Below are 16,245 nucleotides of genomic sequence, written 5' to 3'. Positions count from 1 at the left end.
CCCTAGAGCGTAACTGGTACTTAGTTAAACGACTATGAATGGATGAAAGGCAAAGTCAACCTCGGCAGATAGTAGTAGTAGTAGCAGTAGTAGTAGTAGTAGTAGTAGTAGTAGTAGTAGTAGTAGTAGTAGTAACAACCCCTTTTTATTAAGGTACAAGCTCTGAAATTTGGCGGGAAAATAACTTGGTGATTGCATCATCCTTACAGTTCGATTTGTTCGTTATTTTATAGACTCTGAAAGAATAAAATACAAAGTAGTCCTTGGCTGAATTTGATCTCGTAGCGTAAAGCCAGAACAAATGCTGCTATTCTTCATTCTGGTGTGCTCAACGCTTTTACTTTGACTGTTGCCGCTGCTGCTGCTGCTACTACTACTACAACTACTACTACTACTACTACTACTACTACTACTACTACTACTACTACTACTACTACTACTACTACTACTACTACTACTACTCAATCTGTAGTTTATTTTTACTGCAATTCTTTCATTTTATTATTTTATTATTCAACTATTGGCTGTTGTTTTCACTGCTGGAGTCGTTTCCACTTCCTTGTATCTAAATGGGAAATATATGTAGCTATGGTTATCGAAGCTATAAGTGTCCCTTGCTGACAATAACAGCACAATTTGGTGAAGATAAACAACAGAAATCGAAAACACACTGGTACACATACAGTGACACAGAAAAGTCCATACGCTGACATATTTAATAACCATCATGGAAGTACACACACGTTACATACGCATACACTAATTCCATCTACGACGCTCACAGGGAAATGCACAACATTTGTAGTTTGTTAACATATATACTTGTGATTTTGTAGGCATTTATGTACGTATGTATGTTTGTATGTATGTATGTATGTATGTAGGTATTATATATGTGTGTATGTACGCATTTATACGAGTTTATATATATATACATACATACATAGAAACATTTGTGTTTATGTGCGTATGTTTACCATGCTATAATAGCTATACATACATATAGGCATACATACATGCATACATATACATACATAGACATATATCTATCTATCTATCTATCTATCTATCTATCTATCTATCTATCTATCTATCTATCTATCTATCTATCTATCTATCTATCTATCTATCTATCTGTCTGTCTATCTATCTATCTATCTATCTATCTATCTATCCATCTATCTATCTATCTATCATCTATCTATCTATCTATCTATCTATCTATCTATCTATCTATCTATATATATATATATTATATATATATATATATATATATGAAAGACCAGTGTGATAGTGATGTCTGTTAAGTGTATGTATGAGCTTATATATATACACACACACATATATATATATATATATATATATATATATATATATATATATATATATGTATATATATATATATATATATATATATATATATATATATATATATAGAGAGAGAGAGAGAGAGAGAGAGGGAGAGAGAAAGAGAGATACATATACATATACATGCATAGATATGTATAACTATATATACATATGTATGTTTGTATATATATATATATATGTATATATATACATATATATATGTATGTATGTATGCCTGTATGTACGTATGTATATTGCATCAACTCTTTTTTATTTGCTCACTGTAGAACTGTTAAAAGAAGTGCCATTAGTAGTAAAATCGGCAAAAACACATATTGACAAAGTTTTCTCAAACGGGAAACATAACTGAAATCTGCTAATGACGGGAGACATTTGCCCTTTGGTGTATCATACTCACCTATCAAATATCTTTGAAATTCTTTGATCCAACACAAATTTCCTTTGAAATGCAATGGAGAACAAACACATTGCCGACGCAACGGTATTTCTCTTAATCTTGTGATAAATAAGAAGAAAAAATGCAGATATCAAAAACACTCTACAGTATTATCTTAACATTTTCCATCATTCTGGTTAATAAATTTCAGAGACAATCTCTAAATGTCAGGTACCATTACTCACTGCCAAAGCTTCGCATCTATTTGTTCAGTGTACTATGGTTGAATCTGTAAATGATAGTTAGATATTACCAAAAGAAAGGTAAATATATATTATAATATGTTGCTTCTACTGCTGCTTCTTGGATCAAGTATATTTCAGAAGGTATCTAATCCTAACCTATATAATTTACTTAAGGTAATCCTTGTCAGTTTAGACTTTTTTTTTCTTTTTTTGCTTCTTGCTCTATTAAATCACACAGTTGAAGTTAGGGTAAGCTAGCACGCACCCAGTCTGTAATGTTGAAAATGTACAGATTCAAATATAAAAGATTAAAAATTCATTAGCAAAATATTTAAAGTCCTTAAATTGAAGAGTAAAGACTAAAGGTATGAACCAATGAAAGTAGTAAGTTCAGTGGTTCGAAATAACAGCTAAATTTCTCTTGCATCACAATTGTATATTGCCCAAAATAGAAAGATCGTTTTGGATATTAAAAGTTACTGCTTATTCGAAGTCACTATGCCTTTGATAACTAGTCAAATCTCTCATTCAAACAATGACGACACAATAATAATGCTGCAGTCCAGTTTAAGTGAACAAACGCACACTAATTTAGGAAACGTAGTTTAGTAGACAGTTACAGCATGAATTTCATTTGGTGATGATATAGACTCTTGTTCTTTCAATTTCTACACACACACATGCAGAAAGACACTCAAATTATGACCAGTCCTTGATTTAAAAGACTACAATACAGCATTAATTTGTGTGCTATATTTTTATTCTTTCAGTAAGTAGAAGATTCTTCACTTGTTATTTCGGTACGGTATTTAACAGTCAACCATTTCATATCAAATGGATTCAAATAGTTTGCCATCTTTACATTCTTACTAGGTGGCCAATAATATAATACATTGGCATATATTTTGCTCATTATGGTGACATGGTATCGATGGAAAACAAAAATGTACTTTGCGTTATTTACTCCTCCTTATGTTTTGAATTCGAGTCTATCCGTGATCTTATTAACACTTTCATCCCTTCATTATTAACAAAATAATGTACCAGTGACATAGAGGGTCAGATGGAATCAACTAACGGGAAATCCTCATAATTACTGGTCTTGTACCACAAAGAGAAACTGGTATTATACATTTCGCTCCAAATTTAATTCTTAACGTACCAACAAGCTGTCGTTCAATCTCTACAAATAGCAGCGCAATTTTTTTCACAATTCGCAGCCTACCCATTGCTTCCACTAAGCAATACAATGAAAATAAATCTCCTATTTCATGACTGCGTTTCTTCAATTTCGAAACTGCTTGGACCTCCCAATATACTGAATTGATTTTCACAAGGAGGCACAGTATAAAATACTGATGGAATAATTGTTAGTGTACTTTGAGGATAGACTGTATTTATCACCTGGTTTTAAATTTTACCAGCACGTTACCTATTGGTGTTGTTAAAACTTGAAAGTAATCAAATAAGATTCTCTCTGTCTGAGAGTTTAGAAAGCATCGTGGGCACTATACTTTCTTTTCTAACAGCATCATATCAAGAAGGGAAAAGAACAGCTGGCATACCTTTTCTCGTGGGTGCCCTCATTCAAAAACATCTGGGAGAATGCAGCGACGACAACAGTTGTCAGTGACTAAGCGAGGTTTATGTATACATATATACATAGATAAATACACACACGTACACACACTCACATAAACACACATATAGACACATGAATATTAATGTTTGTTTTTATGTTCAGTTATAATAAAAACAATTTTACATCAATTTGATGGGTTAGTCTATAGCTTCGCACAGTGCAAATTTATTATTCTGAAATAAGAATGTTGTTCAAAGTAACTTTTATGTTTCTGCCAGGTAAGACATCATCAGACTACTGACGATGGCTTTCCTACGCGAAACTTCGAGACTTGTCATTGTCCACAACATTCTTGTTTAAGAATAATAAATACACACACACACACACATACACACACACATACTCACACATAAATATGCACACTCACATATATATACACATATACACATACAAATACATACGTTCATATGTATACATATATATGTGTGTATGTGTATGTGTTTATGTGTGCATGTGCGTGTGTGTGCGTTGGCCATTTTACTCTGAGCCTCTCTGAAAACTGAAGCATTTACTTAGAAGTAATCTTATTTTAGACATTTCAGTAAATGATAAGCAGATATTTTGTTACACATTTGTATCGATTTTGCATCATTCTACTGTAACTCAATAACACAATGTAATTGTTTGTGTGACATGGTCATAGCAGTGTAACGAAATTCTCTGACACTTCATAATAATACGTTCTATCTGGGAAAACAGCAATTAAAATGAGCCTGAGTTTTAAGGGACTATCATACGAAGTCATTTTTAGATTTGGTTACGTTCAAGCTATTCAGGTTTAGTATTTATAAATGTGCATGGAAATATATACGATTAACTGTGAGTAATAAGGTCCTGAGTATGACTTCAACTGCATCCGGTATTGAGTCGCCAGCTCGGGATTTACAGGGTTTGGGGGAGTGTGGAAGCTCCTCTTGACTTTTGTTCCCAATTCTGCTCTGGCCCAGATTAGTAGTACGTTATTACGTTCCCAACTATGGGCTAAAAAGCATGAAACCACTTGAGTCAGTGCACTATGAAATCATGTGATGCTGCATAGTGGATATTGCAGCAGATGAACTTATTGACTGAGCGGCAAACATCACTAGGTGCTGAGCAGTTGAGCAGACAATGAACTCTCAACGTTCAGGATCATGCACTTCAATTAGCGAATTATTGCTATTATCTGTAACCATGGTGTTCACAGATGGGCTATTTCAGCTAACCAAAAACTAATATTATTAAAACATACGCCAGATATTCATGTCTCATTGTCTGATCAGGACATCCCATGTGGAACAGTTACATATTGGTCTGGGCAAGGCGCCCAACTGTATAGTGATGATCAATAATAATCCACAACTGCTTCGTTATTATCAATCCAAGTAGAATGCATATACTATTATACAACTTACCGAATACACCATAAGCTAACATACTCAAAATATTTCATAGAAAGCTCAAAATCTTCTGGTATCAATTTGTGCCACAGGTCAAACTATACTGCACGAAATTATAAACGTGATTTTGATTATGGAATTACCATTCGCTAATCTTATTTATATCACATTCACTCTTTGTTCCTTATGCTCTGAGTTTAAACGAGACTGTAATATTTGCTTTATTGATTTAAACTTTATATCAATACAACCAAATGGATTTAATTTTTGAAAAATCAATCACTTACATAATGTGGTAAAGCCGTCACTTTAATAGCAAGAAATAGTAGCCAATTATTCTCACATTACACACTATTCTCTTAAAAGCTCATCTTTAATAGTTAGTCATAAATAAGCTATATTTGCAGAACATAGTTTATTTATGACTACACTAGCGAACGTCTCTGATCATAAATCTGCTAAATTCGCTACAGTGCACAATATTCCATAAAAATTGATATATCTATATAATCTGAATGAATCACCTTGATATTTCAATAAATCGATGGGGATAATACCACATAACTAACACTAATCAAGCGGTGCTTACGTTAATATAGTTTTTTTCTATATGAAAAATGTCATTCAGCATTACCAAGGGGTTGGCCTTTCCAAAATATATCAAATCCTTACAGAATTTGCTATTTAAATATACCAAAATAATCTTACATAGACCAAAGTATTTTATATTTGAATTATTGATTCTCTTTACCTTCCAAGGCAGATATTTAAGTTTCCGGGATACACCTGCTATCGCTGTCTCTCTTTTCCATGCGTAGCTTATTTGGGACTGTGAAGTATCAGGCTATGGTTAAAGGGTATTTTGCTCCGTGTTAGTCCCGCATCAAGTTACGAGATATCAGCGCCTTCCGTTAGTTGCTAATATGCTAATATGCTTATATATATTATATATATATAATATATATATATATATATATATATGTATATATATATATGTATATATATATATATATATATATATATATATATATATATATATATATATATATATATATATATATATATATATATATATATATATATAATATATATATATATATATATATATATATATATATATATATATATATGTTTAAATATTTGTTGTGCAAGATTTTTTATGTTTATATCTCTATGTGCGTTTATGTTTATTTAGTGTGTGTATGTGGGGGATGCCTGTAATATTTGTATCTTCTGTTTATATATGTTCATGTAATTTGTATTTTGTATTTTGTATTTTGTTTTTGTTTTTGTTTTTGTTTTTGTTTATTCTTATCTTGTTAATGTGTTTACATCCACCCATTATTATCATTACATATGCTTGTATGTATGTATGTATGTATGTATGTATAACAACAATACTAGTAATAATAATAATAAATTGAATAAAATATATATATATATATATATATATATATATAATATATATATATATATATATATATATATATATATACATATATATATATATATACATATACATATACACACATATATATATACACTACCGTCAGAAATTAATTAGCACCCTTGATTTGCTCTTCACTCAAGGTATTTGCTGTCACCTAGTGGGCATATCTCGAACTATTGCTTTGTTGCGAGTTCACTGTTGCGCAGAACGATGACGTAACTTTGTTTGCAGAGCGGTTTGAGAGTCTACAGTCTAATGATGTTGACATAGCAGTGCAACAACAACTTGGGGTACGGATGCAGACAAATCTTCCTTTGTTTAATAGATATAGGTAGCGCCTCGCAAGGACCGAAATCACACCGTACTAAGTTTTCTCATCGCGTAAGACGTTTTGAACAGCTTGTAGGTTAATTGATTTGTGTATTTGCAAGATTTTTTTCCTCACAAATTCTCCTACACTCTGCTTGGTGACGTCACTTCCGGTTCACAAAACTTTCTGTTATACATCAAATAAGATGAGAAATTCTGCTTTCTTTCTTTTTTGTTTAATGAATAATAACTCATAGCAGTTTTGTTATAGCATAACATTATTCAAATGAATAGTTTTAATGAAAATAACTGGTTTTTATCGTTCATTCCTAGATGGGCCCAAGACCTCGCATGACCTTGGAGAGACGGTACAAGGCTCTCTCGTGGCGTGGGAAGCTGTCGGAGGTTGCAATAGCCAGAAAATTTGGTGTAGCCAGGCGCACAATTCAGTGCTTATTTAAGAAATACGAGGAAACCGGATCAGCAGCTGACAAAAAGGGTAGGGGACGGAAGAGGCTGACGACCCAGCGGGAGGACCGGATGCTGATCCGAAAGTCACTGTACAACCGAAGGGTAACGAGCCGGCAACTGGCGGAGGAGATGCAAAAGATGAGAGGGAAGCAGTTGTCTACAACCACCGTCAAGACCAGATTACTGGAAGCTGGTCTAAAATCCTGTAGGGCCACCCGTAAGCCGCTCCTTACAGCCCAAAACCAGAAGAGGCGGCTGCTCTGGGCCCGTGCCCACAAGACATGGACCGTGCAGCAGTGGCGGAAAGTGATGTTCACTTATGAGTCGCGATTCAGTCTCGTCAGTGGCAAGCCTGTCCATGTGCGACGCCGCAGGGGTGAGCGCTTCAACAAAGACTGCATTGCTCCCACCATGAAGCAAGGTGTGGGTGGTCTGATGGTGTGAGGGGCGTTCAGCTACAGTGGTGTTGGGCGGCTCTATGCTGTCGAAGTACGTTGAGATAGTACGGGATACCTCTTTGGTGGCGAGGAGTACTGCTCCAGCAGGACAACGCGCCTTCCCACACAGCCAAGCTCACAACCGGTTTCTTCAAGGACCATGGGGTGACGGTCATGGACTGGCCTGGCCAGTCACCTTGACCTGAACCCTATTGAGAACATCTGGAGTCGATTGGGTAGGGATTTGAATGTGCAACAATACAGGAACCGACACGAGCTGTTTGGGGCACTTCTTGCTGCATGGGGGGCCATCCCTGCACAGTACCTGCAGGCGCTCATAGACAGCATGCCAACCCGCGTAGCAGCTCTCATTGCTGCCAAAGGAGGAGCAACAAGATATTGACTAAATTTCACGATTGATAACAATTATGTGGTGTGCTGGGATATGTTTTAATAAATTTTTGATTAAAAACGAGTTCGTTTCTGATAATAAGTTAATTAAATTAAGAAAATGTAAGAAAATGTAGAAATTTGAGAAGTGCTAATTAATTTCCGACGCAAGTGTATATATAGTTATTTATTTATTTATCTGTGTATTTATTATGTTTTCAGGATCCTCTATCGTCATATGTTGTGGTGTGTGTTAGTGCTCCATTCTAGTTTTCTATTCAGGCTAGGTTTATTTTCTATTATGTGTGTAGCTTCTGTAATTTGTCTAATTGTTGCATCTGATCTATGTGTGGATAATATTTTAATTTCTATGTTATTGATTGATCCCCGTGTTCTTGTTCGGCGTGTTGGTACAAATAAGTGAGAAGAAAACAAAAGACCACTGATGCGGTCACAGGAGTGTGACGAAAGAACTCTGGCCGAAATAAGATTAAGAATAATGTAAAAAATAAATAACACTGAAGCAAAGTAACACCAAATATATAGTGCGTGTGTTTTTATTGGCTAAACTGGCAAAATGACCATTCCGAAATATAACAATATATATATATATATATATATATATATATATATGGGCAATTCATTTTTTCTCTGATGAAAGTATACGCATGTCACATAAATGTAAACTTAATGTACAAATTTGTAATTAAATTAAGCGATGACCAGTTTATTAATATTAATTATTAACTCCCTTATCTCCATTTTCTTCTTCTTGTCATTTAAATGCATATAAACTATATGTGTGTGGTCTGTGTGTGTGTGTGTGTGTGTGTGTATTTGTGTGTGATGTCTCTGTGTGTAGAATATTGAAAAATGACACACGAGATGATATGTACGATGTAGATAAGAGAAGAGGTAGATAAGACAAGATAGAAAAGGCTAAAATAATTTTAACAACAAATATATTTAGTAATGGTTAGTACCGGTTTCTGTCTTTTCGGCTTTTTAAAACTAAGAGTGAAAGAAAGGTGGATCTTAATTAAGAAGAAAAACAATTCAATTCTTTAGTTTACTTATTTTTCTTCTTAAGTAATATCCAACTTTGTTTTACTCTTAGGTGAAAATGTCGAAAACACAGAAACCGGTACTAAGCATTACACAATGTAGTTCATGATCAAATTATTTTAGCCTTTTCTACCTTGTCATATTTTTCTTTTGGAGTGGCTGTGTGCTAATTTACCAACCACATGGTTCCGGGTTCAGTCCCACTGCGTGGCAACTTGGGCAGGTGTCTTCTACTATAGCCTCGGGCCGACCAAAGCCTTGTGAGTGCATTTGGTAGGCAGAAATTGAAAGTAGCCCGTCGTATATATATATGAGTGTGTGTGTATGTGGGGGTTTGTGTGTTTGTCCCCCCAACATCGCTTGACAACCAATGCTGGTGTGTTTACGTCCCCGTAACGCAGTAGTTCAGCAAAAGAGACCGATGGAATAAGTACTAGCCTACAAACAATATGCCCTGAAGTCAATTTGTTCGACTAAAGGCGGTGCTCCAGCATGACCGCAGTCAAATGACTGAAACAAGTAAAAGAGTAAGAGAGAGAGAGAGAGAGAGAGAGAGAGTAAAGAGTATATATATATAAGTATATAATTATGAATATATAATTATGATTAAGGGCGCTGGACGGACAATGCCAATACGCTAGATAAAGATGCCAAGTCTCTACAAGCCACTCAAATTTCTTCTGCTTTTTAAGCAAGGCTGAATGCAAGGAAACGGACATGGAGATTTATAAAATCTCGGACAACTCTATATCTTAAGATTTCGTGTTTTGTAATAAAAATTACCTTACACTCTTAAGTAGAAGTATACCGACAATATATAAGTGAAATATATATACCGGTAACTATTTGCGTAGAGATACCGATATATACATACATTTCCCACGTATACATTATATGTAATCGCTCATCTCAGCCATGTGGTTATTGTTAGAATAGTACCCGAGCAAATATAATGACGTGAGAACTTAAAAGTATATGTTCATACAAATTGAAGAAATAATTACTAAAAATGTTTATACCAATGGTCAGCACATAAAAGAACCATACCAGTAAAATTAATCACCATATCAGTGTTGTCCGAAATTTTATGTGCAAAAAAGGGAATAAATTTAGGGTGGTTTGTATACATTTGACACCCACTTGTAGCGTATTGGTTTGTCTCTTCAGGACCCTTAATTGTGATTACATATTTATAATTATATACTTAAATATTAATTTTATCGATATGGTGGTTTTTATACGATGGCCACCGGTATCATCATTTTAATAATTATCTCCCCAGTTTCTACTCAATTATATTTTTGAATTCTCTAATCATTATAACCCATCTCACATGGCTGAGATATGTTATTAAATATAATGTATATGTGAGAAATTGATGTATATATTGTTATCTGTACGCAAGTATTTATCGGTATGTATATGTTTTTTTTCCACTTATATATCGTCGGTATTCTTCTACCGAAGAGTGTAAATTAATCTTTATTACAAAACATAAAATTCTAAGATAGACAGTCGTTCGGAATTTTTATAAATCTCCTTGTCAATTTTCTCGGATTCAATTTGTACAGAAAGAACAAATTTAGATTGCTTTGTAGACATTTGATATCTACGTCTAGCGTATTAGCGTTGTCCCTCCAACGCCCTTAATTATAAATATATATTTATAATTATATACTTAGATATTAATTTTACCGATTGGGTGGTTTTTATATGCTGGCCACTAGTATAATCATTCTAATGATTATATCCACACAGACAAGCACAGACATATACAATGAATTAGTTAGGTACAGAACCTTTATGTCCAGGTAAGGAGAAATTAGAAATAGTCGTAGGAAATAAAAGGAAATAGCTTTACAATGTAATGAGCTACAACGCAATATATTAGTCACCACACCGTATCATGTCACTAATATCCATTTATAATTGAACTGCGGTAAATATTAATTTAATCAAGCAATACATGTAACTGATTTTACTGCAGTCTTCTTTTGTACATTGCTATAGATTGATAAGAAATATCTGTTACGGTTCAAAGAGTTACTTATTCGTATAATTAGAATTTAATGTAGAAATATCTATATATAATCATGTAAGCTCTGCTATGCAATGCAGCATATATCCAATGCATAAACGCCTGATCATAGGCCCATTTATTTCTATCCACTTACAATAAATTGCATATCTTATTCATATTAACTATTTCTTTATTCTTCAGAATTCATCAAATCTATTTCCAGGAACATTGATAGCATTTTACATTTCCAAGTTCTTATTTGACAATATGATTAATCTGCATAGGTTTTTACCCACAGCCAATCAGTTTTAATCAGTTCTATTATTTCTGTAATAACTGCCAGATCGCAGTCACTTTCATGATTCCCATATGAATTTTGTTGTTCGGATGTAGAGTAGTACACAGTTTATAACAGTGTCCTCGTACAGTATACTAGGTCATCTATCTAACAATGTTTCCCGTGTACATCATAACTTTTTACAGGTAATTGGACCAACTAGCTGCAGTAAATACTTCTATCGCAAATAGTATATACGTTCTATGTATGTTCTACTCTACAAAGCAAGACAAACTTAACGGCATAAAAGCTATACTAAAAAATATGGACGATAACAACAGGATCAATTCGATCTTGATAAAGTGTACATGACCAGATCGTTTTCTTTTCCTTTTTGTCCTTTTACCAGCAAGAAAAATAACATGCATGACAAATGCAGGCTTCCTCACCGTAAATGGTTCCACAATCGTCATGATCTCTCCTTGTAACAATATTATGATATAATTGAAGAGCAATATCGCTATTTCCATCTTTCTGAATGCTAGTCACGATAAACCAGTGTTATGTTTATATGAATTTGCTTAACCTTCTAAAAATTGAAACTCAACCACTCTTCACGTGGATAATTACAATTTCGAAAATTATTGGATTTACGAATATAATTCTTATGTAATACAAAAATAATTGGATGAAATAGCGCGGCCACAGACTTAGGGCTGAAATATGTCAAACAGTAAAACAAACAATTATTATTACTATTATTACCAGTGGGAACATTTCACTGAATTAATAGTAAACCTATTGGGTTTTTCTTGAAAAACTTTATCCAAAATGCCTGAAAGTGTAGTATGTGTTGTGTCTGTATCAAAAGATAGTCGCTCACCTGCTATTTATTAAAAAGTGATGGAAATTGGAATATGATGATTATTTAATGAACTTCATATATATAGCACAATTTTATAGACTTGATAGACAACACTCATGAAATTCACTGTTATTTTGCCATTTATCCTATAAGGAGAAAAAATTACATATTAGAATTTACATGGTCACACTTTCATATCTAGTAAATAAAAATTTTATAGTAAAAAAAAATTTGTTTATATGTAAAATATAAGAGTCACAATTTCACAGGAGTAAAAATTTAATACAACATGGTATACTCTGAAAAACCACATCATTGGTAACTTATAAGCCAAGCCGATGGAGCAGAGCCAATTTACATTTGAATTTGCGTACACCTTTCAATCCAATACTTCTTTGCAGACAACGTTCTTCCTGTAGGTCTCCCTCTTCTTTTCCTTTGTTTGTCAGTGTTGATAAGTTTAATTCTCACATCAGATCATTTGCGAACCCTTCACAATGCAATATATAGCTGACTATGATCGCATGCAGGTTCAGGCAAGAACAACCCCACTTTATCAAATGTCTGCTGTTGTGATTTATTTATAGTCATTGCATATGACAGGTGAACGGGGAACTGCTTTTTTTTCTAAATAGAATGGTAAGTTTTGGGATGCACCTACGTTAAGTGATATAAAACAGTTCAATTAAAAAACAAATCACTTTTCACTATGCACTCACCACCACAACCACCACCTCTCTCTCTCTTTACTTTTCCCTCTCTTTCTGCCTCACTCTTCACTATATTCTCTTTTTCTCATTCCGTTTTTTCTCTCGTTCTCCCTTTTCCGTCAACTAATCTCGTAAAAGCGTTACAATTACGTTCTCTCTACCTCACGTCATGGATGCTTCTCTCAACCTCTTTTTCTCTCTCCGTTTCTTTCTCCCACTTTTGCTCTAATCACGTGAAAGTGTTATTGACAGGCTAATCAACGTAATAACAAGCATATTTATTATTATTATTATTATTATTATTATTATTATTATTATTATTATTATTATTATTATTATTACTATTATTATTGTCCATCAAAGTGACACTGAGGTACAAATATACGAGGCCCAGTATACCCATCATGACTACCGGTCTGCTAAGGGTACTGCAGACATATGCATTACAACCATACCTGCGCGACATGGTGATCTCATATCAAGATATACAGCACATAACCTTGTAGGTGGATCCCAGTCAGAATTTTTTCAACTTGAGTATCCCATCCCGCTCAAAACGTCCCTGAATAAGGTTTGCTTAAGGATGATGAACAAAACACCCAAGGTTATGATGCTCCTCCACTACTTCTCAAGATCAGACATGCACATATCGTCAAACACTAAAAGACATGTCCAACTGGTGACGTTCAAGCAACTGACAAGCATATCTGTAGTACTGAGCAGAATATTTGCTGTAGTCCATCTTTTATACCAAGACAAAAGGATGTACACGATAAGACTTCCAATCGGTTAAGACCAGAAGCCATGTGTGCCACTGTCTGTTACTGCATCAGGGCATTTACTGCATCGGAGCGTCTATTATTATTGTAATAATATTAATAATATTAATGATAATAATGATAATAATGATAATAATAATAATAATAATAATAATAATAATAATTATTATTATTATTATTATTATTAGTAGTAGTAGTAGTAGTAGTAGTAGTAGTAGTAGTAGTAGTAGTGGTGGTGGTGGTAGTAGTAGTAGTAGTAGTAGTAGTAGTAGTAGTAGTAGTAGTATAGTAGTAGTAGTAGTAGTAGTAGTAGTAGTTGTAAGGCGGCCATATGGAAAAATCGTTAGCACGCTGGACGAAATGCTTAGCAGAATTTCGTTCTGCTTAGCAGAATGTAGCCCGTCGCTACGTTCTGAGTTCAAATAAGGACGGTGTCGACTTTGCCTTTTATCCTTTCGGGGTGAATAAAATAAGTTCCTGTTGAATACTGGAATCAATGTTATCGACTAGCCCCCTCCCTAAAATTTGGCCCTTGTGCCAAAATTTGTAGCCATTATTGTTATTATTATGGTTAGGAGGGTGATGAAGGCAGAAGTGCTAGGCATCAGAACTTGAGGCAGATCTCGGATTGTGTTAATGGATGGAGTGAGAAAAGCTTTCGTGGTTAGAGGTGTTGGATTGAGGCAAAAGAGTTTATGAATGATTGGAAAACTTGGAGAGTGTTTGTGGACGGAGAAGTGAATTTGATGTTGCTCAAAGAAGTACAGGACCAGCATGATGCGGTGGGACCAAACCAGCATATGCTGTCGGGCTCCACGTTTGATATTAGGAGTTGCGTTCTATGTCTTAACCCGAGCAGGGAACGAGGCCCACTTCTTTGAGCTGGAAAATGAATGGAATGCCTGGTGGGTTTCTTGTTGTGGCTACACCCTCCTAAAAATGGTGAATAGGCCTGGGTATATATATATAAAAAATATGACTATCATTATTCGCTGCGGAATACATCGGACGTGTCAGGTGGGTTCAGTTTAAAACATTTACTAACACGAGTTTAATGCCTTTTTCGTCATTCATTTTGTACCAAGCTGTTAATAGAAACACCAGAAACCTGTCACTGGTTTTCTGTGTTTGTTTAGTCCATCGATGAGATATATTCGGCCCACGAAATAAGTTCGGTGGGCGTTTAATGAAATACAACACAACAAGATGGTGGAGCGCGTCTTGAAAGAGATGAGAAAAAATCTGCCCCTCCCGCAGGTCTGGTGACTACTGAAGATTTCCTTCCCCTTCCCTCAGTTAGTGGGTCAACAACGGAAAGAGGGAGGAAAGAAGCGAGAGTGAAAAAGTAGCAAGTCCATCTCGTTGTAACAGCAGCAGCAACATCGACAACAGCAACAGTAGCAGTGACATCAACAGCGGTAGCAGTGACAGCAGCAGCAGCAGCAGTAGTAGTAGTAGTAATAGTAGTAGTAGTAGTAGTAGCAGCAGCAGCAGCAGTAATAACAACAACTACACAAACAGCACCAACAACACCAACAACAACGACAACAACAGCAGCACAAGCAACTTCAACAGCAACAACGAGAACATTACCAACATTACTGATGTCAAGAACGCTTTAGGCTGTTGCAGCAGCCAAAAAGGGATCAAGCTACAACATTGACCTCACAAATAAAAACGACAAGTTGTCCTAGACCTGGAAACTGATCAAGCAAAAGCAAGCCTGGGACAGCTTAACTGTCCTGGTGGAAGCCATCATAGCAGTGGAGAGAAGAACGGTGCATTTCAGATGCAACTCAGCAGAAACAAAGAAAACGGCTTCATTTGCCGAAGCAGATACTGAAACTGTGCTGAAGTGCATCAGAGATGACACCGAGTACACAGCGAAAGGCAGATAATACGGTACAGTCTCGGTGCTGCTTAAGTCACAAGCCCTCTCTATGAAACAATCAATGATCCCTAGCAGAACCAGCAAGGTCATAAAGTACCCCTCCCTCACGGGAAGACGAACAGCATGTATCCGCATTCCCTGAATTCCACCAAGGACTTAATATGAGATGCGTAATTGTACAAGGGACGGATACTGTCTTGATGGAGGTGACAAAAATGCCAGGGAGGACTGGTTCGGGGTTGACCTGAAGATACATTTGTAGATCAGGCCTGAAAATTTAATAAGAATCCCGGGCCACATCCATCTCCAGAACGGGACGGTGATACATATAATGACTGAGGGAAAATGCCGCTTTGTTTCCTTCGTGGAGAAACAACCCATATCCGAACCTTCTACCCTCAACTGATAAGAGTTGAAAGCGATCAAAGGTCTCGGGTGCTGCCTACACCGGGGCACCAGCAACAACACCAAAGGAAACACCACCAAAGAACACCCAAGGGAAAAACGAGGAAAGCTCTTCCACTCTCCACAAAAGAAAAATTCACACGTGAATAAAAACATAACCACC

This window comes from Octopus sinensis, linkage group LG5 (assembly GCF_006345805.1).
Source record: "Octopus sinensis linkage group LG5, ASM634580v1, whole genome shotgun sequence".
Taxonomy (NCBI): Eukaryota; Metazoa; Mollusca; class Cephalopoda; order Octopoda; family Octopodidae; genus Octopus; species Octopus sinensis.
This window is presented reverse-complemented; position numbering follows the sequence as displayed.